Source organism: Eriocheir sinensis, chromosome 28 (genome assembly GCF_024679095.1).
Source record: "Eriocheir sinensis breed Jianghai 21 chromosome 28, ASM2467909v1, whole genome shotgun sequence".
Classification (NCBI taxonomy): Eukaryota; Metazoa; Arthropoda; class Malacostraca; order Decapoda; family Varunidae; genus Eriocheir; species Eriocheir sinensis.
The window spans coordinates 19,079,678-19,093,122 of NC_066536.1; the positions used below are offsets into that span (position 1 = coordinate 19,079,678).

General features: G+C 41.9%; 1 pseudogene; it reads left to right on the forward strand.

The window, feature by feature from the left end:
• The first annotated feature begins 972 nt into the window (after positions 1–972).
• Positions 973–13,445, forward strand: part of LOC127004714 (N-acetylglucosamine-1-phosphotransferase subunits alpha/beta-like) — a 47,883-nt pseudogene continuing 35,410 nt past the window's right edge.

A 13,445-nucleotide genomic window follows, 5' to 3' on the forward strand; every position in this document is an offset into this window, starting at 1 on the left:
CACTAGATGATTCTGCATAACTTCTTCCCTAGGTCTCATGTGGTCAACTTCTTTTTAACTCTAACCAGTACCTTCCTTACCACACTAGATGATTCTGCATAACTTCTTCCCTAGGTCTCATGTGGTCAACCTCTTTTTAACTCTAACTAGTAACTCCCTCACCTTCCTCACCACACTAGATGATTCTGCATAACTTCTTCCCTAGGTCTCATGTGGTCAACCTCTTTTTAACTCCTAACTAGTAACTCCCTCGCCTTCCTCACCACACTTCTCATCCATCCTTTACACTTGTCCAAGCCACCTTAGCCTTCCCTTCTTCATCACAATATTGATATGTTTCAGACCCTACCTCATAAAAAGCCTTTGTTTTGACTTATAACTGCTATCTCTTTCATCTTACTTACACTTTGATTACAAATTTAATTAAGAAACCAGGTTTGTGTCTGGTCCAGTTTCAGTGGATCTCAAACTGAAGTTATTGTTTTGGCCTGACAAGAGATTTAACACAGCAGCAAAGATATAGTCTAAAGAGACCAGTCTTCCTAAACAAATTCCAGTGCATCATCATTAAGGGGTCTCACATGTTTAGTTTCATTATTCATCATCATCATCATTTTGTTTAACGTCCGTTTTCACTCTTCCTGAGTGGTCAGACGTTTTATGGCTCATAAATCAAGCCGTTTTCAGTTTTTGGCGGAAGATTTTCTGGGTGCATGCCTTTGCAAACTCAGCTACCAATTTTAAGTGGTGGCCCTAGCATTTGCCTGAACATAAAAGGCAAACCTAACAAGGCAGCAGGGAGCTATGAGGCTTACCACCTGCTATTTCACTCATAGCTAGGACTGGATGGCCATTGACTTTGATAAACACGAGTTCATCTGCCCTTAGTTCCATTATTCAGCAGCTAATATATAATCTAGTATAAGAACCTGTGTTTTGTGGTCAGTATATGAAACTATGTATTAATAGGCTGCTTATTACCAGGCTATCCGAGTGTTGCCCATTGATGTGGTGTACACGTGGGTTAATGGGTCCGACCCCCTGCTTTTGAGTGGCCTCAGGGCACTGTCTGATGGCATCCAGGACTCCTGCCCCCTCTCCCACTGTATGCCTGCACCCTACATCAGTCTTATGTGAGTATCACCTTAGAATAGTTTCACATTACAGTAAACTTTCTATATAACTACCTGGTTGGGGGACCACCACATTATCACTGAGGCCTGGCAGCTTAATCCTGAGGCTGCCAACATTCCTGACTTCTCACTGTTCCATCATCTCTGCATTGACAGACATGAAGAAAGTAATTCTGTGTTTTGCCACTCGTTCCACCTCACACGGCTTCCCGCTAACATCTTTCGGGGTTGAGGCAGTGTGGGTCCGAGTCACAACATCCATGGCACCCCTGGGAGAGGCTTCCATCATCTGTTGCATGCTCTATTCATCTCCCTGTAATGCTGCCAGGGAGAGACTTCTCCAACATCTCATCCTACATTTCTGATGTAGTCACAGCAAGTTCATGAGCTCCAATCTGATCATCTGTGTGGACTTTAATGACCTTAACCCTTTCCATCTGTGACGCAGACATCTGAGTCACAGTATGAAAAGGGTCAAGAGGAAATGGAAGAGGATTAATCCTCTTCTAAACCTCTCAATCCTCCTCTAAATTCCTCTTAATCCTCTTCCATTTCCTCTTAACCCTTTCCTTGCGTGCGGTGCAGATATGACTATTCCCTCAGGCGCAGTGGGGAGCCCAATGGGGGGTCTCTTTTTAACCTCTGTACCTCAAAGACTATTCATCACAGCTAAAAACCAAAAACACCATTGGAAAGAGGAGGTCCAGATCTATAGGAGTCGGTTATGTATGCCTCTCTTGCGAACGTACATGCACGTTCAGGGAGTGTTGAATGTTAACACTTATGTCGGTGCGTGCGGGATGATCAGCCATATTGAGGGAACTGCGGACATCTTTTCTTCAGATTCTGGCAAGGGAGTATTGCCATTTGCAATATTTACAACTATTTGGTCAAAGAATCAGTCAGGTGATAGGTGAAGCTATGCAAAAATGCCGCTATATTGGGCAAGAACATCCACCAGTTACTTGTCCGTACATTTGCCGTGCTGGGCTGATGTGATTTTCCACCAAATTTAGTGAAGAATCCACTCAATTGGAAATCCTGTGTTGTGAGAATTAGTGTTGGAACACTCTCATACGCGGGAGATTTGAGTGCGAGTGGAGGTCGCAGCGAGTGTTTAGCGCCACCAGCAAATATGCCTAACGCCCACTGCAAATGTTTAGCAATGAAAGGGTTAAGAGGTTTAGAAGAGGATTAAGAGGAAATGGAAGAGGATTAAGAGGTTTAGAAGAGGACTAACGATGACGACATCGGATGCCCATCGGACGCCGACGTCGGCGTTGCCGGAGTGAAGGGGTCAACACTACTGGGTTAAGATTCGTTTTAGGTCCGTGCCAGTATCTCGTTACCTACCTTATGAAACATCCGTATCTCTTCATATATCTTTTCTACAAACCTTCAACAGTCATGGAAACGCTTTGAAAATCCAATTCAAGGACTTTTTTTTTACTCTTGAAAATAGGGAATAATGTTTACGAAAGCGCGTTGCCTCCTCTGGCGGTGGCTGCGGCGACGCTGCAGCCGGTGTTGGGAGAAATACCTCTTCGCTGAAATAAGTCACATATACATGTGGGGGGTCCAGGGCGTAGCCCCCTTGTTAGAAGGGGGGTCGAGGGGGGCGCCCCCCCCCTGTTAGTAGGTCGTAAAGTTCGGGTGGAGTACTTTAAATATGCTCCCTGACCCTAAACCCTCTGCGAGCTATTTTACGGCTGAGGCAGCTGCAGTGTGTGCCATGTCACGCCAGAGGAGGCGACGCGCTTTCGTAAACATTATCCCCTATTTTCAAGAGTAAAAAAAAAGCCCTTGAATTGGATTTTCAAAGCGTTTCCATGATTGTTGAAGGTTTGTAGAAAAGATATATGAAGAGATACTGATGTTTCATAAAGTAGATTATGAGATACTAGCATGGACCTAAAATGAATCTTTACCCACTACTCTCCTCCAAGACCATCTACACCTCACACAAGTGGTCAGTTGGAATAAATTAATCTCAAACACACCCGTGTTTACTTCCTCCTTCACTCAAATTGTTGAAAATGTCCTTACATTATTATTATTAATATTATTATTATTATTATTATTATTATTATTATTATTATTATTATTATTATTATTATTATTATTATTATTACTATTAACATTATTATTATTATTATTATTATTATTATTATTATTATTATTATTATTATTATTATTATTATTATTAAAATGTCTCACTCAAGCCTGGGTGGAAGATGTGACTGGCTGGGTACTGTGCCTTTGTTTATGGCCTTTGGTTCAACCAGTGCCATTGGAGAGGGTTGCTAGTCATTTAATTTCAGTAAGGGTCAGGAAACTTAAGCTCACACCAATGTTGATGCTAGTGGTTTGATAAGAACAATACAGTCGTCCCTGGTGAACAAGCCTACAACTTTGCTCTCCTGAATGACCTAGAGCAGTTGGTTCAGCACCCTACTCGTATTCCCGACCGTCTTGGAGACAGGCCCAACATTCTAGACCTCTTCCTTACCTCTAATCCTTCTGCTTACTCTGTCAAACTGTTCTCTCCGTTGGGCTCCTCCAATCATAACCTTATTTCTGTATCCTGTCCTATCGCTCCTGTACAGCCTCTGGACCCACCGAAGAGGCGATGCTTCTGGCATTTTGCTTCAGCTCGGTGGGACGACCTGAGGATGTACTTTTCCGATTTCCCGTGGAATGATTACTGCTTCCAGGAGAGAGACCCCTCTGTGTGTGCCCAGCGCATCACAGAGGTGATTGTCTCTGGAATGGAGGCATACATTCCATGTTCTTTCTCTACTCCTCATGCTAAAAAGCCTTGGTTAAATCATGCTTGTTCTTGATAGAGAGGCAGCTCACAAAAGGTTCCAGAGCCTTTGAACACCCGCTAACTTTGACCTTTACATTTCAGCCCAGAATCATGCCAAATCTATTCTCCAACTTACCAAAACTTCTTTTATCAATAAAAAATGTCAACATCTTGCTTCTTCTAATTCTTCCCGTGACTTCTGGCATCTGGCCAAAAATATCTCCTCCAATTTCACTTCTTCCTCTTTCCCTCCCCTCCTTAACCCTGACGACAGCACTGCCGTCTCATCTGTCTCAAAGGCTGAACTCTTCGCTCAAACTTTCTGTAAGAACTCTGTCATGGTTTCATTATTCAGGGAGTGGCCTGTGGAAAAATACCGCGGGAGTCCCCGCCATTTTGATTGAGAGAGCGGGAGTAGTCACAAGTCTGGCGGGAAAACTAGAAAGCGGGAGCAGCGAGCTTTTCAAGTCATATTCGCTATTACTGCCAACGCTGAGCTATGTGTGGGATGCATGACCCACTATGACCAAGTGCATGTGTTAGGTTATTAATAAATAACAATCCATAGCCGTTAGGGCGTTTTAGCGTAAGTGTTGCACAGAAAACGAGATGCCGTATGGCGAGAGCTGGCATCTTGACCGTGGAACCCGGCCTGAGCATTGTGGGACCGCCGCCATCTTTCCACCCATCTCCTGCCCAGACTTCGCCGTGGGCACACGTCCCTCTCCAACCTCCGGGTTTTTCAGCCTTGTAGTATCCGCATGTCCAGAGTGACTGTGTACTAAGGTCAGGGAAGCCTGTGGGAGGAGTGAGGGCACAGCGTTGCAGTGAGGAACGAGAGAGGATTGAAGAAGGACTCCAAGGCTCAAGACACGAGGTAGAAGGTGTGGCATGGCTTCTCCCCACCTGCAGCTAAGTAATCTAATTCCTAGGAGATTTTAAGATAGCTAGCTAGGTTGCTGTGTGCTTGGATTAATTAATTATTTTTAATTTCCAGCGAGTTTCTTTGTTGTTCTCAATAAACTTAAGAGCAGGTTTATCTGGCTTTTGCTTACCCTATGAGAGATGTGACTGGTCAGATATTTAAATAAATAAAGACTAGAGGGGCTGTGAGTCTGACAACTCAATTTTCAGTTATTTTATTTTATATTTTTTTTATTGCTGAGAATTTACGGGATTTTCGGAAGTCCAGACCTTTCAAGAACCCCACAAACTCCACCATGGACGATTTTGGGCATATTCCTCCTACTTATCCCCCCTCTGACTCCTTTATGCCTGTTATTAAGATTCTTCCAAATGATGTTTTCTATGCCCTCTCTGGCCTCAACTCTCAGAAGGCTTATGGACCTGATGGAGTGCCTCCTATTGTCCTTAAAAACTGTGCTCCTGTGCTGATACCCTGCCTGGCCAAACTCTTTCGTCTCTGCCTATCAACATCTACCTTTCCTTCCTGCTGGAAGTATGCCTTTGTACAGCCTGTGCCTAAGAAGGGTGACCGTTCCAATCCCTCAAACTACCGCCCTATAGCTTTAATAGCTTTACTTTCCTGTCTATCTAAAGCTTTTGAATCAATCCTTAACCGGAAGATTCAAAAGCACCTTTCCACTTCTGGCCTTCTATCTGATCGCCAGTATGGGTTCCGCAAGGGGCGTTCTACTGGTGATCTCCTAGCCTTCTTAACTGACTCTTGGTCATCCTCTCTTAGCCGTTTCGGTGAAACCTTTGCTATTGTGCTGGACATATCAAAAGCTTTTGATAGGGTCTGGCACAAATCTTTGCTTTCCAAACTACCCTCCTATGGTTTCTATCCTTCTCTCTGTACCTTTATCTCCAGTTTCCTTTCTGACTGTTCTATTTCTGCTGTGGTGGAGTCACTGTTCTTCCCCTAAACCTATTAACAGTGGTGTCCCACAGGGTTCTGTCCTATCTCCCACTCTTTCTGTTGTTCATTGATGATGATCTTTCCAAAACGAACTATCCTATCCATTCTTATGCCGATGACTCCACTCTGCATTACTCAACTTCTTTTAATAGAAGACCCACCCTACAGGAACTTAATGACTCAAGGCTGGAGGCTGCAGAACGCTTAGCCTCAGACCTTACTATTATTTCCGATTGGGGCAAGAAGAACCTGGTGTCCTTCAACGCCTCAAAAACACAGTTTCTCCACCTATCCACTCGACTCAATCTTCCAAACAACTATCCCCTATTCTTTGACAACACCCAGCTATCACCTTCCTCAACACTAAACATCCTCGGTCTATCCTTAACTCAAAATCTCAACTGGAAACTTCATATCTCATCTCTTACTAAATCAGCTTCCTCAAGGCTGGGCGTTCTGTACCGTCTCCGCCAGTTCTTCTCCCCTTTGACAGTTGCTGTCCATAGACAGGGGCCTTGTCTGCCCTCGTATGGAGTATGCATCTCATGTGTGGGGGGGCTCCACTCACACAGCTCTTCTGGACAGAGTGGAGGCTAAGGCTCTTTGTCTCATCAGCTCTCCTCCTCATACTGATAGTCTTCTACCTCTTAAATACTGCCTCAATGTTACCTCTCTTTCTATCTTGTATCGATATTTCCACGCTGACTGCTCTTCTGAACTTGCTAACTGCATGCCTCCCCCCCTCCCGCGGCCCCGCTGCACTCAACTTTCTACTCATGCTCATCCCTATACTGTCCAAACCCCTTATGCAAGAGTTAACCAGCATCTTCACTCTTTCATCCCTCACGCTGGTAAACTCTGGAACAATCTTCTTTCATCTGGATTTCCTCCTGCCTCGACTTGAACTCTTTCAAGAGGAGGTATCAGGACATCTCTCCTCTCGATTTGACCTTGCTTTCGCCACCTCTTTTGTTTCTTTTTAGGAGCAGCGAGATGCGGGCTTTTTTTTATTATTGTTTTCTTTTTTGTGTGCCCTTTGTTGTAAAAAAAAAAAAAAAAAAAAAAAATCATTTACTAAATCAGCTTCCTCTAGGGTGGGCGTTCTGTACTGTCTCCGCCAGTTCTTCTCCCTCGCACAGCTGCTATCCATTTACAGGAGCCTTGTCCGCCCTCGAATGGAGTATGCATCTCATGTGTGTGGGGGGGTCCACTTACACCACTCTCCTTGACAGAGTGGAGTCAAAGGCTCTTCGTCTCATCAGCTCTCCTCCTCATACTGATAGTCTTCTCTCTCTCAAATTCCGCTGCCATGTTGCCTCTCTTTCTATCTTCTATCGATATTTTCATGCTGACTGCTCTTTTGAACTTGCTAACTGCATGCGCCCCCCCTCCCACGGCCCCGCTGCACACGACTTTCTACTCATGCTCATCCCTATACTGTCCAAACCCCTTATGCAAGAGTCAGCCAGCATCTCCACTCTTTCATCCCTCACGCTGGTAAACTCTGGAACAATCTTCCTTCATCTGTATTTCCTCCTGCCTACGACTTGAACTCTTTCAAGAGGAGGGTATCAGGACACCTCTCCTCCCGAAATTAACCTCTGATTTTGGACACTCCTTTAACCTCTGTTCGGGAGCAGTGAGTAGCGGGCCATTTTTTCTTTTTTTTTCTTTGCGCCCTTGAGCTGTCTCCTTAGCTGTAAAAAAAAAAAAAAAAATACATACAGATATATATATATATATATATATATATATATATATAGAGAGAGAGAGAGAGAGAGAGAGAGAGAGAGAGAGAGAGAGAGAGAGAGAGAGAGAGAGAGAGCAGTGAGTAGCGGGCTTTTTTTTTTATATATATTTTTCTTTACGCTCTTGAACTGTCTCCTAAGCTGTAAAAAAAAAAAAAAAAAAAAAAAAAAGTACAGTTTCCAATAGTACGGTTTCAGTTTTATACGGATTGTCATGGAAGAATTTGTAGTATTTTTAAATTTCCCGTGCGTCAAACCAAGTAGCCATGGCGTGAGTGGCAACACTGCTTTACCAGACTGCCACCCATGCATATCCCCTCAATCCGTGTGTGTGCACAACTTCACAAACACTGTTTTGCCAGATTGACACCCATGCGCTTTCCCTCAGTCCGCGTGTGTTCACAGCTTCAGCTACTCTTCTCCATTACTACATAACATGAAGATTGAACATGGGCCCCAAGAGACAGGCCAACACACCTACTGAAAGCACCCAAAGCATTCGAGAAAGGTGTTCATCATGCAGAAGAATTCAGATTTAAGAGAAGTTACGTTGTGGTAGGGAGAGCCTACCACGTGAAAGAGAGCAGTGTTTGCTGTATCAAGCGTAGTGAAAAAGAAATTCTTGCTCCAGTAACTGCCAGTGCTCCAAGAGTGTTGCAAGAGTGGAGATAAAGGCCGTCCTTTTCTGTTTATTCATATATTAACCTATTGTAAACACATAAATAGGCATTTTCTTACCTTAAGCAAGAAATTGAGGTAAATTTCTAGATTAGGACCCACAAGACACTGGTGGAGGAAACTATTTTTTTCTGGTAGTTTTCGGTGTGCTATGAAATACTGTGCTAACTGTTTCTGTCGCAAATCATTAAATCACACACACACACACACACACACAAAAAAAAATCAAAGCGTGTTGAACACCCGCCGCCGCAGCTGCAAAATAACACTCAGAGAGGTTCAACTTAGTTGCTTACTGTTTTCATATTTCACTCTCCGCACCGCTCACAAAAATTACAAGTGGTCGAACCAGACCACAGTCAAGCAAATTAATGTTTTCCTGCTGTGTATTCCCCCAGCGCACATACGTGGTGGATAGCAGAGCGACTTATTTCAGCAAGGAGGTATTTCTCGCAGCATCAGCCGCCACCACCACCATGTTTTTGTCCTGGTGCTGCACTTCAAAATACGATATTAAGCCTCCATATTATAGTTAGGGGACGAAATACACATCCCTAAACCATACTATGAAGGCGCAAGTACTTAAAAGTAAAGAAAAAGGCCTAATCACTTCCCCTAACGATCTTGGGGGACCTGTGGGAAATCAGGTTTTTTGGGTGGGGGAGCATATTTAAACTACTCAAACCGAACTTTGCATAACCTAACCTCTATCGGGGGGGGGCTTTGCCTTTGCTCTTCTAACCAAGGGGGCTGAGCCCCCCTGGACCCCCCCCCCCCCCCCCATGTATGATACGCCAGTAAAACTAGGGAAGTACAACAGTTTCCTTCCTTCTGTCTCACACTACTGACATAAATATTTACGAAAAAAATTATATCTTGAAAAAGACTGATTTGCGACGGCAGAGCAATACAGCAATGTGTTGTATGGACACTAAACCATTCATAGAACACCAAGGCATTTGTGGCTGTGAGTTGGGTCCCAATCTAGAATAATACTGAAATTGGTGAGCAGGAGTGTTTCCAGGGGGAGCAATAATTTTATACGGATTTTCGAATAGTACGGGGGTCCTGGGTCCCCAACCCCAGTACTATTTGAGGGACGACTGTATTTGTGTTTAATATCACTCCATTGGCATCATGGGTTAACTTCTGAGGTACATTTATGTTCATGCCATCCGCGTCATAGTGCGCCAAGTGGTTAATATGGGTGGATGTGCAGAAAAATTGAGGCCCTGGAATGAATCTTTATTTATCCCGTGTTACATAGGATTCGTACAACAAAATTCTCCTCAGCAAACTTTCTCAGGAACATAACCTGTTCATAAAGCAAGGGTCCCCTGTACTAGGAACAATGTATTATATTTAATGAAATGAAAGTGATTGTTCTCAATACATAATATTGTAATATCAAATAAGATCCATGTTAATTATCTATATATTGAACTTTTATAAATTAGTAACATGAAAAATTTCCAATGAAAAGTAATACATAGTTTGCTTAAAAAGAAGTTTGATAGGTTTACATGGTTTGATTAACTGAATTCTCATAAAATATAAGTGTTGCATGGAGAGTTTCTGTAAACAACTGCAAGTATAAAGGAAATAATCTGAACCAGTCAGGAAAAGATATAATTTGTGCATTGCAAGTAATTATTTCTGTGCTCTGCCTCCTAGGGACTGCAGCACACCCAAGGCAACGTTTTCCAACATTCCCTTTGTGGTGGAAGTGACACAGCGGACCATGATGCACAACAGTCGATCACACAACTTTACGATCTTACGACTGACAAGGGAAAGAGACATTCCAGAAGTGATGGAGAAGGTGATGATGATAGCTGGCAACACTTCAATGCCTAAGCAAGCTTACTGGACATCAGGTAAAACAATAATTCAAGACTTGGTGTAGTGTCCCCTGGATAATAATAATAATAATAATAATAATAATCATAACAGTAATAATAATGATAATAACATTAATGATAATAATGATAATGATAATAATAATGATAATCATATAATCTGTGAATCATGTTTACTCACCTAGATGAATTATAATACATAGTACAATGAAAGTGCCACGTAGATGTTGCTTTACTGTATTTTTTATGGAATAGTACTAGACTAGACATTTTTGGCCAAGAGCATTTTTTTTAGATTTGATGAGCAGTAATTGTATTGCCATCACCTGCATCCTATGTCCCACAATACCTAATTAAAATGTGGCATGTTTTCACACTGCATTTGCTGGCACTTAAGACGCATTTTTCTGAAGAAAACGTATAAAGTAATTACCCTGCATTTTTCACATTTGCATACATATTAGAAACTGAGTACTTAACACATTGATCATATATTGGGCCAGTTACATATACTGATTGGATATCTCCCCCTTTGCATTTTGGCAAATCCATGGCCCAAACAACCTTGTCAAAAATCTTTTGCAAACATGAGTATATAACCAATTTGCATGTTGACATTTGTCTTATTATCAATACTATTAACCCTTTCATTGACATGGTGCGGGACGCGAGTATCCCCTCAGGCGCAGCCGGGCATCCAAATGGAGGGTCTCTTTTAACCTCTGTATCTCAAAAACTATTCATCACAGCTAAAAACCAAAAACACCATTGGGAAGAGGAGGCCCAGATCTACAGTATAGGAGTCGATTATGTATGCCTCTCCTGCAAACGTACATGCACATTCAGGGAGTGTTGAATGTGAACACTTGCGTCAGTGTGTGCGTGATGATCAGCCATTTTGAGGCAACTGCAGACATCTCTCCTTGAGGTTCTGGCAAGGTTGTATTGCCAACTGCAATATTTACAGCTATTTGGTCAAAGAATCAGTCAGGTGATAGGTGAAGCTATGCAAAATTGCCACTATAGTGGACAAGAACATCCACCAGTTACTCGTCCGTAGATTTGCTGCGCTGGGCTGATATGATTTTCCACCAAATTTAGTGGAGAACCCACTCAATTGGCAATCCTGTGTTGTGAGAAATAGTGTTGGAACACTCCCATACGCGGGAGATTTGAGTGCGGGCGGAGCTCACAGCGAGTGTTTAGCACCACCAGCAAATGCACCTACCCCTCGCTGCGAGCGTTTAGCAATGAAAGGGTTAAGGCTACAGATGTGTTGCAATGGCATCTGGTAATCAAATAATATTCATAATTCTGTAAATTATTTATTTATAATTGACCCAAAATCATTCTTCCTTGTTCATCATTTTTAATGCAAATTGTTTTCATATAACAGTGTACATTCTTATACGAATTTTAATCAATATCAAATATATCAGTTATCAAATATAAAACACTTAAATGCATTCCTTGTGTTTAAAGCAAAAAAACGACAAAAAAAAAAAAATTAAAATTAGATGCATTAATAAAATATTATTGTACAAAACAATACATACTTCCAAAATACATATACACTACCCTCCAAAGTTTTGCGCTTGCTTTGTTCTGAAGGTATAGAGCTAAAATCGAGGATCATGTAAACTCGGGGCATTTAAAACACTGAAAAAGTGCTTATTTGTTCCCACCCGTAAAGAAACTGACTTTTTTCCCACTTTACTCCCTTGTTATCTCAAAATACATATCTTGGAACAAGGAATAAAATGTGAAGAGAGAACAGGTCGTTTTGAAGCCGCAGCTGAGGCCTTACGATTAGCTGATAGTTCTGAAAATGCGGTAGTAACTAAAATTAGGATGAAGGAGAAATGGGAATCCAGAGGGAGTGGGAAGAAGGAAAAGGGTTGGAAGGAGCTAGCAAGTGAGAAATTGCGTGACAGTGGCCACAGGAAGATGTATAGGAGGAAAGTGGAGGAAATACTTGAGAGAGCAAGAGCACAGATAGAACATAGTGAAGGAGTGAATGAGGTTTATGAGATCTACAGACTGAAAATGACTTTTACAGGCAAAATCCGGAATTTGCCCTGTTAGACAGATTTGGGTGCTTTAAACGATATCGATCATTATCTTCAACCATTTTGGGTTAATTGGGCTAATAAACTGAAAATGTAGGGTTCCAATGATGGGGGCTACCTAAATGGCAATAAGCTCACCTAACATCACCAAATGTGGGGTACAAATTGTTTTTTTGGGGCCATTGAAGGTAATGGGCTAAAGATTAGCTGATCCGGATATTTTGTTTTTATTTATTAATGATCCACGAGACATTCTAGAGTTAAATCAAAGTATGTGCTTATCGTTGTATTCATTCATACATACACTGGTAATATTTCTGTGGGGTCTGATTCACTTATTAGAGTTAAATTTTATTGTGATAAACAGTCAAATTCATGTCAATAGTAAAAATGAAACTAGTAATTTAAGTTTTGCCACCATGAAATATACACAAATAGATAAAATATGAAAGCTCATGAAGTCACAATAAGTGACATCACCTGCTTTGTGCAGTAAAAATATGCTATTTCAGGTATCGGATACCCTCAAAATGGCAGGCCTGCTGCCTGGGGCTCATGGCTACAGCCTCAACGCTGCCAGATTGTCGTACTCAGACGATTATATATCCTGACTTCCTACCCCAAACTGTCTTCTGGGCTCCAATAACGAAACTAATTTATAGTTATCGTTAAAATAGTTAAGTCCTGATGTTTCTTGGCAATAGTTAGGCGTCAGAAACCAGTAAATACTATGCCCTGAGTACGACAATCTGGCAACGGTGGCTTTACATATTTTCATATTATTGTTTTGTTGTTTATTCAGTGTTGTCTTCAAGAAAAAGAATACTCCTAATTTTAGTTAGTTTTTGGTTATAAGGATTCTTCGTAAATACAATTATGACGTTATCTCCTCTACCTTAGGAAATGTCGTGAATCCTGGATTGGCTATGGTGATGTTAGGTGCTTATTGCTCCTGACACTGTATGTGCCAAGTTATACAATGTATATGTTATCTAGCTTACATAAGTCTAATTGTGATCAAACAGGCTTGTTTTAAAAGATACCAGACTGCACATATATTAGCAGAATATTGGCTATCCAGCTGCACCTTCATATGTTGAACCTCCAAGAGGTTTTGCATTGCATGTGGGCTGGTGTCCTGTCCATGGAAAGGCTAAACTAGTGTCCACTGATACAAAGGGACTGAGTGTTGGCTGAACTTGGCTGGGTACAGTATGACTGCTGCATCATTCTGTGCATTTATATTTTCATGCTTATTTAATGGGCA